The following is a 21,696-nucleotide window of genomic DNA, read 5'->3' as shown; positions in this document are numbered from 1 at the left end:
CTTGGTTTTATAAATTATGGTATCTAAGGAAGATACCATAATAACTGGAAGATAGTGAGTCCTCAAGGTAGAAACACCGCAATGGTTGCATTTACTGTGGGGCATCCTGCTGGCAGCGTAGCCTGTGCTCGAGGTTTTAAGGGCTGTGGTGCTGATGTGGTGACCCCCCGGCACTGTCCTGGGAGTGGAGAAAAGGTTCGCGCATGGTGAGGAAGCTCACGGGCAGAGGAGAGACACACGGGTACATGTATGCAGGATGATTCATTCTGTGGGTGGAAGGTGGGGCAGAGGACAGAACAGGGAGGCTTCTCCGAGGAGATGACTCGATTTTGAACATTTCACCCCATGGGCAAGTTAGAAGATGTTCCAGGCAGGCAGACATGAAAACAGTGAGACATAGAAACCCTTCTAAGGAAATTCACATGGTTTGGTTTTGGTGAACGTGAGGTATGTGTAAGTGGGGGGTGAACAGTAGGTGGGAAGGAACCCATGGAACAATGGGAAATGAGGTCAAATAACAGATTCGGATGGCCCTGAGTGCTTGGGAGCTTGGCTTGTGTCCAAGGGGCCTGAAGAATTTTAGACAGAGGAAAAACACAACCAGCTTGGTGTCTTTAAGAGGTTGACCCTGATGTAGTGTGGAGGATGGACCAGAGGCAGATGGGGCAAGAGTAGAGCCAGGGAGACCACAGTGCAGGTGGCTGCAGTGGCCCGGGGGAGAGGCCATGATGCAATGACATGCCATGAGGTGGTAGCTGTGGGGATGGACGGCTCAGGATAGAGTCCAGAATAAAAGGAGGAAATCCTTTTCTCTCTGTCACCGGCCTCTCCGCCAAACCTTTTGAAGACAACTGTCCTTGGCTGAGTCTTATTTAGAGCAAACACCTCCAGGTCTTTGAACTGCTGTTCACATGCCATGGTTTTGTGTCCCTCTCTACAAGTACTCCGGTTGATTTCTATCCCACGGGCACTGTAGTGCCAAGAGTTAAAGACAAGGTGAGGTTGAGTGGCGAAAGAGACCTAAAAGTTGCTGGGTCCCTAAACATGCCAGGTGCACCACAAACATTGGGTCCTTTAGTTCCCACAATCCTGCAAACTAAGTATTATTACCTCTGTTTTAGAGATGGAAAGAATAAGGCCCTGGAGACTAAGGATCTCCTTTGTGATTATCATTTACAATGAGTAGAATCTGAATTTTTCCCCAAAGATCTGTGATTCACTTATTCAACTACCTGCACCGCAAGGATGCCTAAAGGAGTTTAAACTACCACTTCCCCTGTAGTTTGCTGAAGGTACAGGTGGCAATCAATTGCCTTCTCCGGCTACCTGCTTTGCCTATTGAATGAGGTCACTAGAACCAGTGGACAGGCAGAGAAGACCCCTGAGTGAGCACATAGATGACACAAATTCTCTATTTGTAAAAAAGGACCTCACAAGCAGTTCTGCTTGATTTGTTTGTACACGATTCCCTCAAGCTGGGCCACATGTTTCTGTGGCCTGCCAACGATTAAAAACAAGTCAAGAATGAGTGGGAAGCAAGTGAGATCTAATAGCTGACAAGTTGACATCAAGGGAGGAGATGGGAAAATGTAAAGAGCCAGAGATATAAGAAGTCAAGGAGTGTCAGTAATAGTTTTGGCCACTAACATAGGGACAGACAGTCCCACAGACTTTACTAGTTCCTGAAGGCATGACTGTATTATAGCACAATGTATAGACCCTAAGAGTCAATGTAAACTCAATCACCCACCCAAAGGAGAAATTATCAACATAACATCCCGGACCAGAGGGTCATTCCTGCCTCTACATGAGCTATTTCAGGAGTATGATGATGTGCATCTCTTTTCTGGTTAGAAATTGTTAACATTTATAGAAGATTCTTATAGTCTGCTAAGCAAAATCTCTCTCTGAGTGATGTCTGCCAGTTGGCCAATGTTCAGTGCTTTTTTTACGTGATAATCATCCAAATATCAGGAGACCCGTGTTACCAGTGCAGAATGGTAACAAGAAACTCCCAGACTCTGAGTCTCCCAAGAACTTTTTCCTTTCAAGCTTGCTCTAGAGATGATCCTCTGTCCTGCCAGGGTGGTCCCATGACATTTCCGGTCAATCTCAGGAAATAAAATTTTCTATAGTCATGTTAAGCTGTAAACATAGGCACAGTCTTATGATTTAAAGTATCCAATCAAATCTGTTAATTGATCCTCAATTTCTTTTCTTTTTTTTAACTTTTTATTTTATATTGGAATGTAGTTGATTAACAATGTTGTGATAGTTTCAGGTGTAGAGCAAAGTGATTCAGTTATATATATATATATATATATATGTATCTGTTCTTTTTCAAATTCTCTTCACATGTAGGTTGTTACATAATATTGAGCAGAGCTCCCTGTGCTATACAGTAGGTCCTTGTTGGTTATCCATTTTAAATACAGCAGCGTGTACATGTCAATCCCAAACTCCCTAACTGTCCTTCAGTTTCCATTGGAAGGAGGTCTTCCTATCCACCCTCCTGCCTCCTGTTTTTGAGTGCCAGGCTTTTCCTATCTCTACCGTTCATCTCCCCCACTCTGTACCTGCTGTTTCCAGACAGGGACCTCTAAACAGTGAGAGGAAGAAAAGTTAAGGGGAACAGGAAAGTTCTTACTTGACTGGTGCCACCCTATACTGGCTCCTAAGTCTCAAAGTTTTGGGGTATTTTTTGTTTTTTGTTTTAATTGAAGTATAGTTAATTTACAGTGTTGTGTTAATTTCTGCTGCACAGCAAAGTGATTCAGTTATACATATATATACACATTCCTTTTCATATTCTTTTCCATTATGGTTTATCACAGGATATTAAATATCCTGTGCTGTACAGTAGGACCTTGTGGTTTACTAAGTCTCAAAGTTTAATGTGTGCATGAATCACATGGGGGAGCTCATTAAAATGAAGATTCTGGGTCAGTAGGCCTAGGGTGCATTTCTAATAGTGTCCCAGGTGACACAGATGGTGCTAAGCCATGGACCATACTTTGAGTAACAAGGATTTAGAGATTCCCCATTTAATGCAGCTAATTAATGCATTTCCTTTAATTCAGGTAACCCTCTTTCAACTATAGCCCCTGATGGGACACATCATTGCCTTTTACCACTGGGGACCCTTCCCTGGCAGGCCACCCCCTTGGTCAGAATACCTTTCAGTATATCGTCAGGTTCAGTTTCCACAGGTAATTCGTCTGGTCCGTGGGTCTCGAATACCTTTGACCTTCATTTTGACCTGAACACAGTTACTTCCTATGCATTTGCTGGGCAGCCACTGTAACTTTCCAAATGACAAATCAGGCGCCACCCCTCTGTCCTCCAGATGTAGGGAATGCATGTGGAGTTCTCCCCACAGAGCTGTCAAAAATGATACACTAGGCCTGGGATTGGAACGAGTGATGAAAACGGACAGTATAACTCTCTTTTGCTTCACAATTCCTCTATCCTTAGTCAATAATTTAGCTCGTTTAAATTCTCAGTGTGGCTGAAGGCCATGTATCCTGTAACCAGTTCTAGATATTTCTTTTGAAAACTTGCATCTTGGTGCCTGTGCTCACAGCTAAATTTGGCATCTCATGAACTACAATACATCCCCATGTTTCTCTTCTCTGTGGCCAACATAACTGCTTCCACGTAATGCGGTTTCTGAATATTTACAATTTTCTAGATGCTTTTCCATTTGTCAATATTCTACCTAAAATAAGGTACCTAGAATCAGACATAGAGCTCCAAATAGAGTCTGGCCAGCCCAGAGTTCTTTAAAGTTGTGTGTTTCTACCCCATACACGTGTGACTTCATTAATGCTCTTGGCAGTTGAATGTATGTGGAAGAGAAAAGAAAGAAGGGAAGAGGGAGGAATCAATGATAAGTGTATAATCTTTTTGTTCTTAGTTGAAGTTTAGCTGATTTACAATGTTGTGGAAGTTTCTGGTGTGCAGCAAAGTGATTCAGTTTTATATATATACATATATATTCTTTTTCATGTTCTTTTCCATTATGGTTTATTACAGGATATTAAATATATTATAGTTCCCTGTGTTATACAGTAGGACCTTGTTGTTTACCTATTTTACATATAGTAGTATTTATCTGTTAATCCCAAACTCCTAATTTATCCCTTCCCACCACGTTTCCCCTTTGGTAACCATAAGTTTGTTTTCTATGTCTGTGAGTCTGTTTCTGTTTTGTAAATAAGTTCACTTGTATCATATTTTAGATTCCACATGTAAGTGATATCATATGGTATTTGTCTTTCTCTGTCTGACTTACTTCACTTAGTATGATAATCTCTAGGTCCCTCCATGTTTCTGCAAATGACATTATTTCATTCTTTTTTATGGCTGAGTAGTATTCCATTTTATATATATATATATATATATATATATATATATATATATATATATATATATATATATATACACACACACACACACACACACACACACATACACACACCATATCTTCTTTATCTATTCATCTGTTGATAGACATTTAGGTTGCTTCCATATCCTGGCTATTGTAAACAGTGCTGCTATTAACATTGGGGTGCATGTATCTTTTTGAATTAGAGTTTTCTCTGGATATATGCCCAGGAATGGGATTGCTGGATCATATGGTAGCTCTAGTTTTAGTTTTTTAAGGAACCTTCATACTGTTTTCCATAGTGGCTGCACCAAGTGTATAACCTCAGCTGTCTGGAAAATTGAGATAACATTAATATAAAATAACAAAGTTAAAATAAGGAAATGGAGGGTTGTTCCATTTTAGACATACTGTGTTTGAAGTGCCAGCAGGGCACCTATGTGGGAATGCTCAGCAGGTGGTAAGAAATTGGAGACAGGAACATACTGGAAGTTAAACTTAGGGATAGGGATTTGGGGAACATGCTTATGAAGATAATACCTGCAGTCTAGGGAATAGAGGATGCATGCAGGTTGAACTTAGGGGAGAAGGTTCAGGCCTAAAGATGATGAAGGCTCATACAGATTCCAAGAGAAGGCAACATATTCTCCAGTACTGGACTGTTACCTATGTGACCCCAAATGTTTCTTTCCCTGGCCTGCCATATTGTCTGAAAGTTACATCAGCTTCACTTCTTAGAATTCTCCCAAAGACAAGTGTGCATGTTGCCACCTGGGAGGGGTCACATGTTAGCTGGCTGATACATCATAAGGAACACATTTACCCGATTAGTAACCATGGCCACCACTGCCTCCCAGGCCAGAGTCTGGTGAGAATGGAACATGGGATTTTTTTCTTTTTAATTCAAGTATAGTTGATTTATAATGTTGTGCTAATGTCTGCTGTGCAGCTAAGTGACTCAGTTATACACATACATACATTCTTTTTTAATATTCTTTTCCATTATGATTTATCACAGGATATTGAATATACTTCCCTGTGCTATAGAGTAGGACCTTGTTATTTATCCATTCTAAATGTAATAGTTTGCATTTACTAACCCCAAACTCCCACTCCATCTCTCTCCCTCCCCTGCTCCCCCTTGGCAACCACAAGTCTGTTCTCTATGTCCATGATTCTGTTTCTGTTTTGTAGATAAGTTCATCTGTGCCATATTTTAGATTCCACACACAAGTGGTATCATATGGTATCTGTCTTTCCCTTTCTGACTTACTTCACTCAGTATGATAATCTCTAGTTGCATCCATGTTGCTGCGAATGACATTATTTTGTTCTTTTTTATGGCTGAATGGAACATGGGATTTTTGATGCCTATGAAGAATTAGAGGCGAGGTCTAGATCACTTGGGAAAAAAATAGGCTTGGGCAGTCAGGGTTGGGTGGACCAGGGTGTAGAAGGATGTTTACAAACATGGCAGGGAGACTCCAGAATTTATTGCTTCATGGAAATAGCTTATATTCAAAATGAATTTATTATTTTGCTGAATAATCCTCACCTAGTCAATGATCTTATGAAAATGTATGTATTTCAGTTAAAAAATCACTTTACGTTTACTTTTCCCCCCTCTCTTAAAATAGGATTACATTATATTATTCTTTGTTATATTATATATTTGTTATCTATAATCAAAGGAGTGAAAATGGCCATTTTACAGTAAAGCATGAAGAAATAATATGATAGAAACTGGTTTTAAAGGATATCCACAAATCTTGGTGTATTTGTCGATTTCAAAAAAAACCCCAAATAATGTATTTATTTACTTGAATCTGACATCAAACATTAAACTTCAAAATATAAATACCAATATAAATTTTGATTACTGTTTTAATTTCTACAAATAAAATACATGAAATAATTATAATTTAAAATTTAGTAATTGCATGAGATAGTTTAATAATTTCATACCTAAAATGTATATTATTAAGTATATATATATATATATATATAAAATACATATAAATGGCATAAAGTATATATATTTGGTTTAAACTCTCATAAGCTGTCACCTTGACTATATAAACAGACTAGTGATATATAAATTATATATACATACATGGTCTTTATTAGATACAGTTGCATGTTCTGAAAATTTTTCATTCAGACCTATTATATCTTTTAAGAAGAACCCATTCAGTAGCATAATTTCTGGTGGAAACATACTTAGCACTACAGAAGCTCCATAAATTGTAATGTTTGGTAGTTTTTGACATTGACTGAAAGTGTGAAGATGATGAAAATCAAAATTCTAAGGATTCTCAGGAAAATGTGGGGATGTACCAGAGATCACAGTAAGATACGACAAACTTGGCTTTAAACAACCAGATTTCTAATTTCCCAAATTTAGTTATTCCCAAATACCAGAGTCAGGGTTGAAAACACACATGTGGTAAAGGCTGAGTGATCTAACATTTAGTCAGCTGGAGCTCTTAGCCAGCCTGGAAAATTATAATGTAATAATTAATATTCATAGTGGTGACTCTCAGGATAAAAGTCTTAGCTACCATTTCTTTTATACCCACTGTATTCCAGGAGCCTTAATATCATTTCCAATGTAATATACTATCTTATTTAAGTAACAGAAGGATTGTATGAAATAGGTTGTATTATCTCCATGTTACAGATGAAACAAATGGTGTTCAGAGAAGTTAAAAGTAATTTTGCAGGGTCCCATGGTGAGAAATAGGTATCTTTGTGTTGTCCTACATCCTAGGAGCATTTACATTCCAAACTTTGTTAAGTGCTCATTTTTGGAAAGCTGGTAATCCTTAGCTGATATGTCTTTGATAAAAGAGAGTACTTCATAAGCTTCAGTTGCAAAATAAATGAGTCATGGGTATGAAATGTACAGTGTGGGGAATATAGTGAATACTATGTAATATCTTTGTATGGTGACATGTGACTAGACTTATCATGGTCATCATTTTGAAATGTGTAGAAATATCAAATCACTATGTTGTGTAACAGGAACTAACATACTGTTGTAGGTCAATTACATGTCAAATGCAAACACACTCATAGAAAAAGAGACCAGATTTGTGGTTATCAGACGCCAGTGGTGGGGGGAGGGGGAATTGGATGAAGGTGGTCAAAAGGTACAAACTTCCAGGCTTCCCTGGTGGCGCAGTGGTTAAGAATCCACCTGCCAATGCAGGGGACATGGGTTTGATCCCTGGTCCGGGAAGATCCCACATGCCGTGGAGCAACTAAGCCTGTGTGCCACAACTACAAAGCCTGCACTCTAAAGCCTGCGAGTCACAACTACTGAGCCCGCGAGCCACAACTACTGAAGCCCGCACACCTAGAGCCCGTGCTCAGCAACAAGAGAAGCCACTGCAATGAGAAGCCTGTGCACCGCAACGAAGAGTAGCCCCCTCTCACCACAACTAGAAAAAGCCCACGCACAGCAACGAAGACCCAATGCAGCCAAAAATAAATAAATTAATTAATTTTTTTTTAAAAAAGTACAAACTTCCAGTTATAAGATAAATAAGGACTAGGATGTAATGTACAACATGATAAATATAATAAACACTGCTGTATGTTATATACAAAAGTTGTTGAGAGTAAATCTTAAGAGTTCTCACCACAAGGGAAAAAGTTGTTTTTCTATTTCTTTAGTTTTGTATCTACATGAGATGATGGAAATTCACTAAACTTACTGTGATAACCATTTCATGATGTACGTAAGTCAAAATCATGATGCTGTACACCTTAAACTTACAGAGGGCTGTATGTCAATTATATCTCAATGAAACTGGAGGAAAAGAAAAAAAGAGTACTTCATGTTCAATCCTGTTAGATAAGAATATTTATTTGTACTTATGTATGCTGCTTGCTTCTTCTATGCACGTGTAATGCCACCATGGTCCCTAGAGCACAAGCTGCACATGATTTTTCCAGTGTTAATGGTGGGGTTGGGTGGAGTTATTCATCCAGTGTCTGGCCATCTCCCCCCTCAGAGTCCTCTAGTGACCAACAGTCTTCTGGACGTGGAAGTCTAGGGCAGATACTGTGGCTGGTGACCACGGCTCACAGCCAAGTTAAATACAGACTTCACTGATTCCATGCTGGTCCCCCACCCCCTCTCGATCTCTCTGTCTCTATCTCTGTCTCTGTCTCTCTCTCTCTGTCACACACACACACACACACACATATAAACACACTAATGAGAAAATTTAGTCTTTACATTTAATATAGATTTGGGATATGTTTGGGAAGTAGTATCAATAGAATCAAACATTTGTGTGGGGAGGGATAAATCAGGAGATTGGGATTAAGATACACACACTACTGTGTATAAAATAAATAACCAACAAGGACCTCCTGTATAGCACAGGGAATTCTGCTCAATACTATGTAATAACCTATACAGGGAAAGAATCTGGAAAAGAATGGATATATGTATATGTATAACTGATTCATTTTGCTGTACACCTGGAACTAACAAAACATTGTAAATCAACTATACTCCAGTATAAAATGAAAACTAAATTTAATAAAATAAAACAAAACAAAAAAATTATAAAATGTGGGCAAAGATCTCTGTTAAAAAAAAAAAATCAAACATTTGCCATTTGCTTCTACTGATTTCATTTCCTAAATATCTCCTGAATCCTCTATTTCTCTGTTTCCACAGTTCCCACCTAGTCCAATTCACCATCCCCTCCTTCCCGGATTTCAACAGCATCCTGACTGCTCTCCTTGTTTCTACCCTGGGCCCGCCCCCCCCCCAATCCATTCTCTGCAGCACAACCGCTGTGTTCCTAAAATGCAGATCTTATCTCATTTGTCTGCCTGAAATCTTGCACTGGCTGCTCACTGGGGGCTGTCAGATTTGACCCCTGCCTCTCTCCACAGTTCAGCCATCTGAAGCTTTCTTTATTCAAGGTGCTCTGGCTTTCTTGTGACCTCTCTTACTCCCCAGCCTCAGGACCTGGGAGCTTGCTATTCCTTCTTTTGGAACCATCCTTTTCTCCTTTTTTACTTGGTAATCATCCTTCAGGGCTCAGTCTAAATGTCAATTTCTTAGAGCAACTTTCCATGATACCAGAGGAAGCTCGACCCTCAGGTTATACACTCTCATAGCGCTCTGTCGTTTTCCCAGCATTACCCATAACTTCACCACGTAATTAAAGAACAATATGTTATTGCTTATTAAAGTCTGTCTCCTACACTTGGCTGTTAACATCATGAGAGAAAGGTCTGGGTCTTTCTTATTCACCACTGATTCCCACCTCCTAGTACAGTGCCTGGCCTCTGTAAGCACACAATAATGTTTTCTTAGACATTTTTGCCTATGCTACAGATATTAAGCTTTTTCCCCTTTAATCAAACAAGATGACTGTTGTTGGCCAATGTCTTAGAAATGGCTGCAAACTATTGAGGCTGAGTATTTTAATACCAAGAATTTGCGCAGATGAACTCAGGAATTCATCACGAAGGCTGATACACCATTGTCAACTGGACCGCCTTGAGTTTGTGTTTGATCATCTGTTAATGATGTCACTTATTGATAGTAAATAATGGAGCTGACAGGACTTGGTAATGGAAGGTGCTGAATAACAACCAGGAAAAAAGGCAGCAAAAAGCCATGAATGTAAGATGGAGATGGTATAAAACGCTGAGAGATATTATCAGGCGGGGAATAAAAACAAAGAAGTTACATGGATGAAGATGTAAGGAAGAAAGACGTTTTCTGAAAATAAGTCTATTGAAGAGATTGCTGGGTTAGAGATAGTTAGCAAGTTTAGATTGGAAGACGTAACTGAGAAAATTTAGCAATAATTTTTCTCTTTCTTTCTTTCTTTCTTTCTTTCTTTCTTTCTCTCTCTCTCTCTCTCTCTCTCTTTCTTTCTCTCTCTCTCTCTCTTCTTTCTTTCTTTCTTTCTTTCTTTCTTTCTTTCTTTCTTTCTTTCTTTCTTTCTTTCTTTCTTTCTTTCTTTCTTTCTTTCTCTTTTCTCTCTTTCTCTTTCCCTCCCTCTCTTTCTCTTTCCCACTGTCTCTTTCTCTCTTTTCTTCCTCCCCTCCCTCCCTCCCTTCTTTCCTTCCTTCCTCCCTCCCTTCCTTCCTCCTTTCCTTTAGCAATTAATATACTGCTCATGAGAGTGGAGTCATTTTACAAGCACTGGGATAAAGGTCAAGGCACAGGCAATGTTTATAGAGGAACAGGAGTTTCGATTAGGCAATTTGCTAGTAACACCTTCAGTAAATAAATGTGAGGATAATATGGAGTGTTTATCACAACAGTGAGTTTTTAATCAGATCCATTCACCAAGAAAGCTGTAAAATAATTTGCAAAGTGCTTTGAGATAATAAACGACTATATAAACACAGTCTTATCCTAGCAACTGAAATTATAAAGCTATTTGGTTTAGAAAATTCAAACTCTGGTATTTTATTTCCCTTGAGTGGTGACAATAGATTGATTTATGAAACGGAATATTTCTTCCCTTGAATTAAATTATTCTATAAGCATACTGATTAGCTGTTAGTAGGGGATGGATACTGCTAGCAATAATTTCATTTCTGTTTTTGAATTTTATTTAAAGATTTTCAAGATGCAAAAAATAGCACTTTGTGAATCACACGCGATGTTCATGACCTGGGTGAGTTTCAAGCTTGTGCTTTGCTTTTGGAATCATTCCTGTGCCAAAGCACATGCAGAAAATCAATATTCCTGAAGACAGTGACTATGCTTTTTTTTTTTTAAAAGGGTATTAAAAAGGAAGAGCTACCGGCTTGGTAAAGATGAGAGAGAGAGAGAAGACAAAAGCCTTAGAAACACCTAAAACTTGATATTCTCAATGTATGGTATATTACTAGAGATAAGCAGAGATTTCTAACAGGCTGGGTTTGATTTTAATTTCTTTCTAGAATCAGAGGAAGATCAAGAGCTTCTTCACCAAGAATCACAGTTCAGTTCCCTTTGGTGTAATCCAGTAACTAGGGACACCTTGCTGAACTGGAGGTCCCCTAGGTTCAGAGAAATCATAAACCCAGATGACTTTGGGTTTGCATTCATACAATTCTGGCTATGAGTTACTACGCTTAAAGCCCATGGATAATCCATCTCAGGTCCATGGTGAGTTTATCTGTTGATTTATAGGAGACTATGTGGGAAAGCTGAAGAGGGAAGACAGCATCACACTTTTTGATGTCTAATCTCGGGGATCTACTACTGGAGTTCACAGAATCAGAAATCCGCGTATGCTTGAGCTGCATGAGGTTTTAAACTGGTGTTAAGAGGATCCCACATTAGTAAAGAAATATAACCCATGACCTCAAGTGCTACCAAATCAGGTGCAGCTGCTCGCCGCTCAATAACCAATACCCGAGAGAGAGAAATGTCGGTAGAAAGGAAAGTTGGTTTTAATTAGAATGTCGGCCATCTGGGGAGATGGTGGACTCAGTGTCCCCCAAAAACCATCTCCAAAGATTCTGCTCGGCTAAGTTTTTAAAGGGAAAAAGAGAAGTAATCTCAGTGAATCATTGAGATAGGGGGTCGTCACCATCCCTCACTGTGTGCAGGGGACACATTATAGAGAAGAGGAAAGTGAGACAAAGAGATTAAGTAATTGCCCAAGGTTTCACAGTTAATAAGTGAGGGGCTGGGATTTGAACTCAGGTAATCGGTTTCTAAAGCTCATGCTCTCAGATACACGCGAAAATAAATAGCTTGGATTTGATTATAGAGAAATCAGATTCCGTCAATATAAGTGTAGCATAGCTTAAGCATTCCCAGCTTCCTGCCACCCCCTCAAGAGAAATGGCTGTCCCCAGTCTACTCTGCACTCTACTCACTGTGTCCACTGCTTGTGATTTTTCTTTAGATGCTATCTTGTTTACCCAGTTTGTTCTCGAGATTACTGAAGGGGAAGCTAAGGAAGAGATCTGGTCATCTGTTAATTACTTATTCTTCATTTCTACTTCTTGAAATTTCTACGTCCATTCTTCTACGTCCGTTGGTTCTACGGAAAGAACCAACATGTTAAGCAAGGTATTGTGTGATGGAAAGAATGGAAAGGTGTGCTAGGGCCAGAGAGGAGTACAGCATGGTGTCTGGTTTAAGGTTAGTGACACAACAAAGGGGTGCCTCCTGCAGAGAGCTGCTAACAAATGGAAATGAAGTATCCATAGGAGGTTAATCCCAGCTATTGTGCTTTAGTCAGGAATGTGTCATAATATTCTAGTTTCCCCGATATAATTTTAAGGGAGTTAAACTGGAACAACTAGAAATTACATCATTAATTATATTCAGTGTCAACTGAAATTACCACTTGATGCAATCTTGCTAACAAAGCATGTGGATGGGATAAGCTACTCCCAGCTTCATCGACTAGTAGCCTTAATAGCCTACTCCCTCGCTAGGGGTTAGCTAGTCAGGAAACACTACACACACACACACACATTTTTTTTTCCTTCTAAAAAAATCTCAATTTAAAAGTAGTTTAAAAACTGGGCCCTTGTTCTTGCTCTGTGCTGGATGCCTAAAGATTCTAAAACCTGAAGTGTTTTAGAAAATATTGATTCCAGTTCCCGTCTCACAGGGTCTGAGTCATTTGGGCTAGAACAGGGCCTGAACATTCCCATATTTTAAAGGTGATTGTAATGAGAGCCTAAGGTTGGGGACCACAGATAAATGCTATTTCATTCCATCCTTCTGATCTCCATAGTAAGTAGGCTTTGCCATTACAATTTTGCATATCAAAAATTGACATTCAGTTTAAGGCCAACAGTTGAACCCATGTGTCTAGGATTTTTAAGTCTTTGCTTTTCTCATCAGTTCACGTTTCCTAAGACTTCTAATGAGATCAAAGAACTTTCATAGAAAGTTGCTGATAACTATGGCAAGAGAAAGGGAAAAGAAAATTCAATTCTAGAGGTTAGGCTAAAAATAGAAGATTTATTTAAGGCTCAGCAAATTCTCTGAAGTGCTACACATTTGCCCTGATGGAAAGCTTAATGTATCATACTTGGTTATATAATGTCACATTGAAAAAGCTGGCACTGAAGTATCAAAGCTTCTCTTGTCCTCCCCACCTGCCCAATATGTGAACTTTGTAAACAGGGCACAAAAAGATGACACTGCAGTTTTCTCCACGTGCATTTTAACTTTATAGACAACAAAATTTCAAATCAGTTTTCTCTGACATTCAATCTCTTCCATAAAAAAATGGACAGTATAAACTATTATATATCTAGCATTACCGTGGCTGGGTATTCCCCTTGAATCTCTCTGCTCCTCATTTATGTTAGGGGATAAGAGGAGGATTTTGAACAGACAAAATATTATCAAGGGCGTCTTAGCTCTTCTGCATCCTCAGAACACAAATAATAACCTGAATGTAAAAGTCTAAACCTGAGCCTTCGGTAGGTCAGTTTCAGCCAGGATCAAGCACGTTCCGTCTTTCTTTCCTCCCATTCTCATCTGCTCTCTGGCGGAGCCTCTGGTAGCAGATGTAGTAAGAATGTGTAGAGCTGCCAAGATGCTTAATCAAGTCCTTGTGATTGTTGTGGCTGTCACCTCAAATTTCAGATTCAAAAGCATAACTTTATGAACTCATCCACGGAGGATCAGGTTCTTGAGGGGAAGAATAACTCGTATTGACAGAACGCATAGGCAATTAATTTATAAATCATAATGCCAGTCTGTTTGATTACAGTGACCTGGGAAGAGTTTGCTCATTGGATCTTGTTCTTTTTTGCTGTTTATTCTTTCAATAACGAACTAATTGAATGACTCTTTCTTATAAGATACTCTTCCCATGGTGCTGGTTTTCACAGGGTAACAGGTTTTAAACCAGACATGTTTTGCGGGTGTTTATTGGTTACAAAGAGCAGAAACCCACTCAGCCTTGTTGGACTTAGAAGGGGATTGTTGGAAAACCAATGGATACATTCAGAAATAAAGTGCAGGGAGTGAGGAGCGTGGAAAGTCATTAGGCATCTCTCACCTAATCAAACTTAGAAGCTTTTGCACAGCAAAGGAAACCAGAGAGTCCTTTCAGGGGCTCTAGCTCCCCTGCTGCAGGGAGCAAGCTTCATAGAGCCTCTGCCATGTGTTTGGAGGACAGACAAGACAGCACCAGAAGAGAAAGAGGCTGAAACCCACATAAGGGAAGGCACTGAGACTTTCTAGAAAGGATCCTAGTCACTAGGTATAGTGGGTTGAATAGCGGCTCCAAAAAGACATGTCCACATCCTAAACTCTGGTACCTGTGAATATCATCTTTGCAGATGTGAGTAAGGTAAGGATCTCAAGACGAGACCGCCTTGGATTAGGGCGGGTCCTAGGTCCACCCTAAGGTTCCTTTAAGAGATGGAAAAGGAGAAGGCAGAGAGACACAGGGAAGAAGGCCATGTGAAGATGGAGGCGGAGACTGCTATTTTGCTGCCACAGGACAAGGAGCACCAGAAGCTGGGAGAGGCAAGGCAGGGTCTTCCTGGAGCAGCTTTAGAGAGAGCATAGCTCTTGCTTCTGGACTTTTGGCCTCCGGAACAGTGAGAGAATACATTTCTGCTGTTTTAAGACAAGAAGTTTGTGGTAATTTGTTATGGAAGCCCTGAGAAACTAATACGTTGGGTTTATGGTAGGCACGGCTCTTCTGGGAAGAGATAAGAATCAGGCACCTAGAGAACCCTCCTGCACTGTTGGTGGAAATGAAATGTAAGTTGGTGCAGCCACTATGGAGAACAGTATGGAGGTTCCTCAAAAAACTAAAAATAGAGCTACCATACGATCCAGCAATCCCGCTGCTGGCCATATACCCTGAGGAAACCATAATTCAAAAAGAGTCATGTACCACAATGTTCATTGCAGCTCTATTTACAATAGCCAGGACATGGAAGCAACCTAAGTGTCCATTGACAGATGAATGGATAAAGAAGATGTGGCACACATATACAATGGAATAGTACTCAGCCATTGAAAAGAATGAAATAATGCCATTTGCAGCAACATGGATGGACCAAGAGATTATCATACTGAGTGAAGTAAGTCAGAAAGAGAAAGACAAATATCGTATAATATTGCTTACATGTGGAATCTAAAAAAAGGGTACAAATGAACTTATCCACAAAATGGAAATAGAGTTACAGATGTAGAAAATAAACTTATGGTTCCCAGGGGCAAGTGGGGGAGGGATAAATTGGGAGAGTGGGACTGACATATACACATTACTCTGTATAAAATAGATAACTAATAAGAACCTACTGTATAGCAGAGGGAACTCTACTCTGTAGTGACCTATACAGGAAAAGAATCTGAAAAAGAGTGGATATATGGCTATGTATGACTGAGTCACTTTGCTGTACAGCAGAAACTAACACAACATTGCAAATCAACTATACTCCAATAAAAATAAAAGAAAGAAAAAAAGAGTCAGGCACCTAGAGCCTGCTGCCTTCTTTAATAGCAATTCCCAGACTAGGAACAAAAGGGTGTGAGGCACTGACAGTGGGGATCAGGGGGGCCCAGTCTCAGTGTGGATATAGACTCTGAGCCAGACTGGATGGAGGGCGGTCTTTGCTCTGTGTTAAGGTGGACATGCTGAATTGTGAGACTGTGAATAAAGTGACCCAGGTTCACCCCTTGCTGACTCCCTGCATGTATTTGTATAAGTTCCTCACCCTCTAAGCACCTCAGCAACAGCAACCATGTATAGAAAGTTTGCACAGGATAAAGGTCCTCATGGTTGCAGCCTTTTGGTCCCTAGGCCTGTGTGATTACGATAAGGGGAGAGCCAGGTCTGAGCCTGCAAGACTTTGTCTTGTGGACTGGCCCCCTCAGCTGGACACACCAGTTGGATGGAGGTATTTCCTCTCACCACCACCCTCCTGGGAGAGATCTTCAGACTTGATCCTCCCCATATCTCAACTGCTACCTGGGACCAACAGTTGCCTTGGGAGGATTTGGCCCTTGAGTACCCACACATAGTCAATGTCCCTGCCTATCTCAGGCTTTGGGGGACAGTTTGAGCAGTCCAGCCATAGAACCCCATAGGGACTTTGCTGGATGTCCCATGAGGTGTACCCTCTTCCAGGCTCAGACCAATGCTGGAATGCTCCAGGTGACTTTGGAGGCTTATGGGAATGAACTACAAGTGCTCCCCCAGGATCCCTTTCTGAGGGTATGGTTTAGAGCTGTACTCTACAATATGGTAGCCGCAAGCTGCATGTGTCTTTATAAACTTAAATTAATTTAAATCACAGTTAAAAATTCAGTCTCTGAGGGACTCCCCTGGTGGTGCAGTGGTTAAGACTCCACGCTTCCAATGCAGGGGGCACAGGTTCAATCCCTGGTTGGGGAACTAAAATCCCACGTGCTGCGTGGCCAAAACAACCCCCCAAAACAATGACAACAACAACAACAAAAAACAAACCAATTGTGTAACACAACATTGTAAATCAACTATACTCTAATAAAAAAGATTTTTTTTAATTAAAAAGATAATTGAGTGTCTAACTTGCACTAGCCACAAGTCAGTTGCCCAGCAGTCATATGGGGCTAGTGGCTGCCATGTTGGACGTTGCAGAGAGGGAATATTTCCATCATTGCAGAAGGTCCTATTGGCTAGCACTGCTCTAGATCAGCGTTTCAAGTCGTCTGAGGATTTTGCTAAAATACAGATTCGGATTCAGTTGGTCTGGGTTGGGGCTTGAGATTCTGTAATTCTAGCAAATGTCCAGATAATAATGCTTCTGGTTCATGGACCACACTGAGAGGATTCACATCACTGCGAATTAATTATGGCCACTTTGCTGGCTGTATGCTGGGGCTGAGGAGCGGGGAGGGGAGAACATTTCATCTGCAAGGAGTAGAAAAGTGACTGGGCTGGCCTGGTTGGAACAGAGTCTTCACAGAAGAGAAAAAAAAAGGAAGTCACTGGCTGAGTTAGTCAGGCCCTAAATGTCAGCCCCAGAGACACAGTCTTTCCTTTGTAGAGCAGGCCTACCAACTAAGGTGAGAGATACATTAATCCAGCATTGGCAAACTTTCTCTGTAAAGGGCAGACAGTAAATATTTTAGGCTTTTGGGGGCCATCACATCTCCATCTCAATTACTCAAGTTTGCTGATGTAACATGAACACAGCTATCGACAACCTGACAACATGTCAAGAAATGAGTGTAGCCATGTTCCAACAAAGCTTTGTCCACAGAAAGTGGTGGCACATGAGGTGGGGCCCGTGGGGCATGGTTTCCTGACCCTTGCACTAGTGGGTCACAATGGGTAAGAGAGTGTCAAGTGAAGTCACAACTTATCAATGAGCCTTTCTGTATACCTTAGGGTCTGCTTCAGGTACCCCTGTTATTAGTCATTACTAATAAGAGCATAATTGCTTTGATTTCAGTTTCAAAGCAACAATTCCCTAACACATACAATACAAAATCACATGTCATGGATATTGAAGTCAAACCAGGATATGCAGAAATTGCAAATTGCCTAGAAACACAAAGTGCAACACCTAGACAATCAATTCAAAAGCTAAAATCTATGTATGAGTTAGCACCTTATATTATCATGTGACAGCAGAGACTAATGATCTGAATGCCAGGTTGTAGAATTGTCTTATTTACCATGAGGGTAAACAAAGACCTAGGGAGAGTCACTGGTTCAATGTCCAATTTAGGAGAAAACCAGAGCTCCTATTTCCTAAGCAGCACATAACCCTCCCCTGACATTACATCCCCACCAGAGGGGACAGAGCATTATTCAAATACTGTAAGTACAGGTGTCCCTTGTCCAGGAAATGCCCACTGAGCCCAGGGAAATGCTATTATAGACATTCATTGAACATTTCATAAACCATCTCCTCACTTTCCCAGACGTTTGGGAGAAGGATCTGGATGATAGATCTCTCTCTAAAGGGCTATCCAAAATATTTAAATGAAGTCTTTAGTCATTCTGCAAGAATTTTTCTGTGAGGAGCACAAAAACCAAAATTATTTCATTTATGTTTTTTCTTTTTTAAGAATAAATCTTTCCATACAACAGTTTGATTGGAGGAATCACTGAGATATTAAGAGATCTTAGGTCCGAGGAAGGTCTGTTGAGGCATTTGACGATTTAACTTTCTGAGACCTGAATTCCAGATCGCCCTTAGCCCCTCTCCCCCCCGCCACCGCCAGGTCCTTCAACTGTCCCCGATCCTCTGAGATTTAATTGTAAACACATTATCCTCTCAAAGACATGGCTTTCTTCCTGCAGTCCAGTTGGCAGTCATTCAACCAAGTTCTAGATCACCCTGAGCTTCAGAGCAGGGCATTTTAAGAGGATCACGAAGGCTCTGGGGTTTGAATTAAAGAGCCATGATCCTGTGACACCTCTGTGAGCCACCCAGGACAAATCAATCCTATTTGATAGATGAGGAACCCAAGGCTCAGAGAACTGCATCCATATGCTCAAGGTCATCTGGAGGGTGGAAGACGGGTCTCCACCCACATCTTCTGTCTCCAAGTCCCTGCCATTTTCCAGGTGTCTGGTGAGACCTTGCATGGGGTCAGGGCCCAACCATGATGGATATAGAGTGTCCCAATCACCTCATGTGATGAAGAACTCAGGGTCAAAATTACTTTGTTTTGAAAGAAATAAAGTAACATTTATTGAATCTTAGTATGTAAACTGACATTTACCTTTGGGATAAATAAACAGGTATTTATTGTGTGAAAATATTCATTTATTGTCACTGGAAACGTCTTTATCTCAATGAATGGTACAACTAGAGGCTCAGTTGGCCAGACCAGAGTCTGGAGGGTTTCTTGACTCTTTATTTGCCCTAATTCATCACAACAGTTAATTTTAAGACAGTGCTTCATTGTTGGATTTTTTTTTTAAATCACAAAATTAATAAATCCTCATTAAGATAAGTAAAACACTACAAATATATATGAAGAGAAAAATTAAATCTCTCATCTTTTGGCTCAGTATCTCCCCTGGACCCTGAGATAATTAATTTTACATTTTGGTATGTATCCTTCAAAACATATTTATGCCTATAGATAGGGCCTTTCTTCCTTCCTTTCTTGAAAAACATATTATACTGTACATATAGTAAAAAATCTATAACTTGCTTTTTTCCCTTGTAAGAAGTTGCATCTTATTGTTGTTTTAGTTTCCCAAACTAGAGTGATACTGAGCAATTTTTCATAGGTTTAGGCACTATTTGTATTGCATATCCTCTGCTCATTTTTGTATTTTACTTTTCAATATGTTGTAGCTTTTAATGTATCAGCGATATTGATCATATGGGTGGCAAATAACTTTTCCCAATCTAGCATTTAAAAATTTTTGTTTATATTATCTTTGCTATATAATTTTTCATTTTGATGTGCACTAGTCAACTTCTTTGGTGATGTCTTGTTTTTTGTGTTACTTTTGTGTCACCCACATTATCTCCTCTACTTTCTTTTTATATTTTTATATTAAAATATTAGATCTTTAATCTATCTACTATTTTTGTTTACATATGGTGTGAGGAAGGGGTCTACTTTTATTTCTTCTAGATGGATAGGCATGTAAACACATATCTTTTCCCAGTGAAATGGAATAGTGGATATATCATATATTAAATTCCCATATATCACAGGATATAATTTGAACCCTTCACATACCACTCATCAATTTATTGGTTCATTTGGTAGCTGCCTCCTCTTAAAAGTCTCCAGAGTAGAAGCTTCTACCGGCTCCCAACTCCTATTTCACAGATGACCTTGTTAGGTAACACATTTTCTCATTTTTGTCTGGAGCCCAAAGGACTCAATATATTTCTTAGGAACATACACAAATGTTTTAAACAAAGCCCTCTACTTCCCTGTGACTTCCAGTGAACACTGACTTTCCATCTCAATGTTCTGAAAAGGGGACACAGGGAGACTCTCTCTTAGGAAAATGAGTAGCAGGGCACCATCTCTTCTCACAAAATGCTCATTCCATCAAACTTCTTCCCTACTGCATCCAGGCCTTCCCTAATCTCATCGGTTCCAGGTGCCATGGCCTGCATCTGAAGTCTTGTCCACCCCACAAGTACTCTCAACCACCCATTCAATGCACCCTGACCCTACTATCCCTATAAATCAGACACTACACAATGTAAGGAGCCCACAAAACTCAAAGTTTTTGCCTTGAGTGCTTTGAAAGTTAAAATAGGACATAAAGAAAAATGCCCCATGTTATCTGAAGCCCTACTGTGAAAATATTTTTATAACTTGGATTAATGATAACCTCTGAACTCCAGTTTCTAAGGTAAAAAATGTAATATTAATAATAATGATAATAATACACCAAAAAATAGATAAAATTGCTTTAAACTGTTTTCCAGTAAGAAAAAAAACTCTCCACAGCTTTCCCTCCCTTCCCCCTGCCACTTGCCCCCCACTCCTCCCCCACATAAGATACCTTATGTTCCTATGTAAAAATAGGTTTTAAATGTGCAGAGGTGGTGTCCTCTGAAGCTGAAGGTCCCAGGGTAGAAAGCAAATGTCGCAAATTGCTAACTAGAGTAGGAAAAAAATATAGCCTGACTTTCACATCTTAAATCCTCCTCCAAGCTGTTGATAGCTTCAAAACACAACAGCTTGTGACAGAGAAGCATGGCTGTAGCCATAAAGCTGGCATCCAATCCAGCCTGCGACCTTCTCCACCAGCCCTCACCTCGAAACTCCAGGATTTCAGAATCACCAAAAAGTGGGTTTTCACTAAGGCAAGGCTCTTCCACACCAACCACTTCCTTCAAAATGGTTGAATGGGACATTTCTGGTGACTAAGCCCCTTCTAAGTGATGTGGCAAATGGTTATAAAATATGCATACGGACTCAGAAAAAGACCCCACCTCTGTCTCCTCTGAATCATGGGGACTCTGTGAAATATATTGCCCACCAGGGACAAAAGAGCAAAACAGATGGTGCAATTTCATGCTTTTTCTGGAGGGTTAAAAATATCAACAATCATGTATTTAGAAATTGGCAGTAACTGAAGTTCTGTGATTCCATAAGTTATACCAGACAGAAAGTTTTTCTAGCAAAAGAGCACGGATGTCTACCATGAAGTAGACATCGTCATGATTTCTGCCTGCACAGTGCATCAGCGGAACCCAGAAAATTCTTCCTTAGCTTCCCATGTAGCTGGTACATGTACCCTAAGTGCTGCCAGTCAGAGGCGTTGAATATGAGACGTCTGTTTGGGAGTGAGCATCTTGAGAAGACAGTGCCATCTGGACTCCACCATGGTGACAGCCAAGGCCTCCAGCTTTGA

The 21,696-nt window shown here is 40.1% G+C and overlaps 2 long non-coding RNA genes across 2 annotated transcripts in view; one reads left to right on the top strand and one right to left on the bottom strand.

The window, feature by feature from the left end:
• The window catches only part of LOC309660313, a 38,141-nt gene extending 17,315 nt beyond the window's left edge, over positions 1-20,826 (bottom strand). Inside the window, exon 1 of the long non-coding RNA XR_014263331.1 lies at positions 96-20,826. This is a non-coding gene — a long non-coding RNA (uncharacterized lncRNA). The remainder of the gene's footprint in view (positions 1-95) is intronic.
• LOC309660329 overlaps positions 1-21,696 on the top strand; it is a 277,845-nt gene that overhangs the window by 93,251 nt on the left and 162,898 nt on the right. The window lies entirely within an intron of this gene.

Source organism: Balaenoptera physalus, assembly GCF_965194825.1.
Source record: "Balaenoptera physalus genome assembly, chromosome: 4".
Lineage (NCBI taxonomy): Eukaryota > Metazoa > Chordata > Mammalia > Artiodactyla > Balaenopteridae > Balaenoptera > Balaenoptera physalus.
Note: the sequence above shows the minus strand (reverse complement) of the source record. Positions and strands in the feature narration are given on the sequence as shown.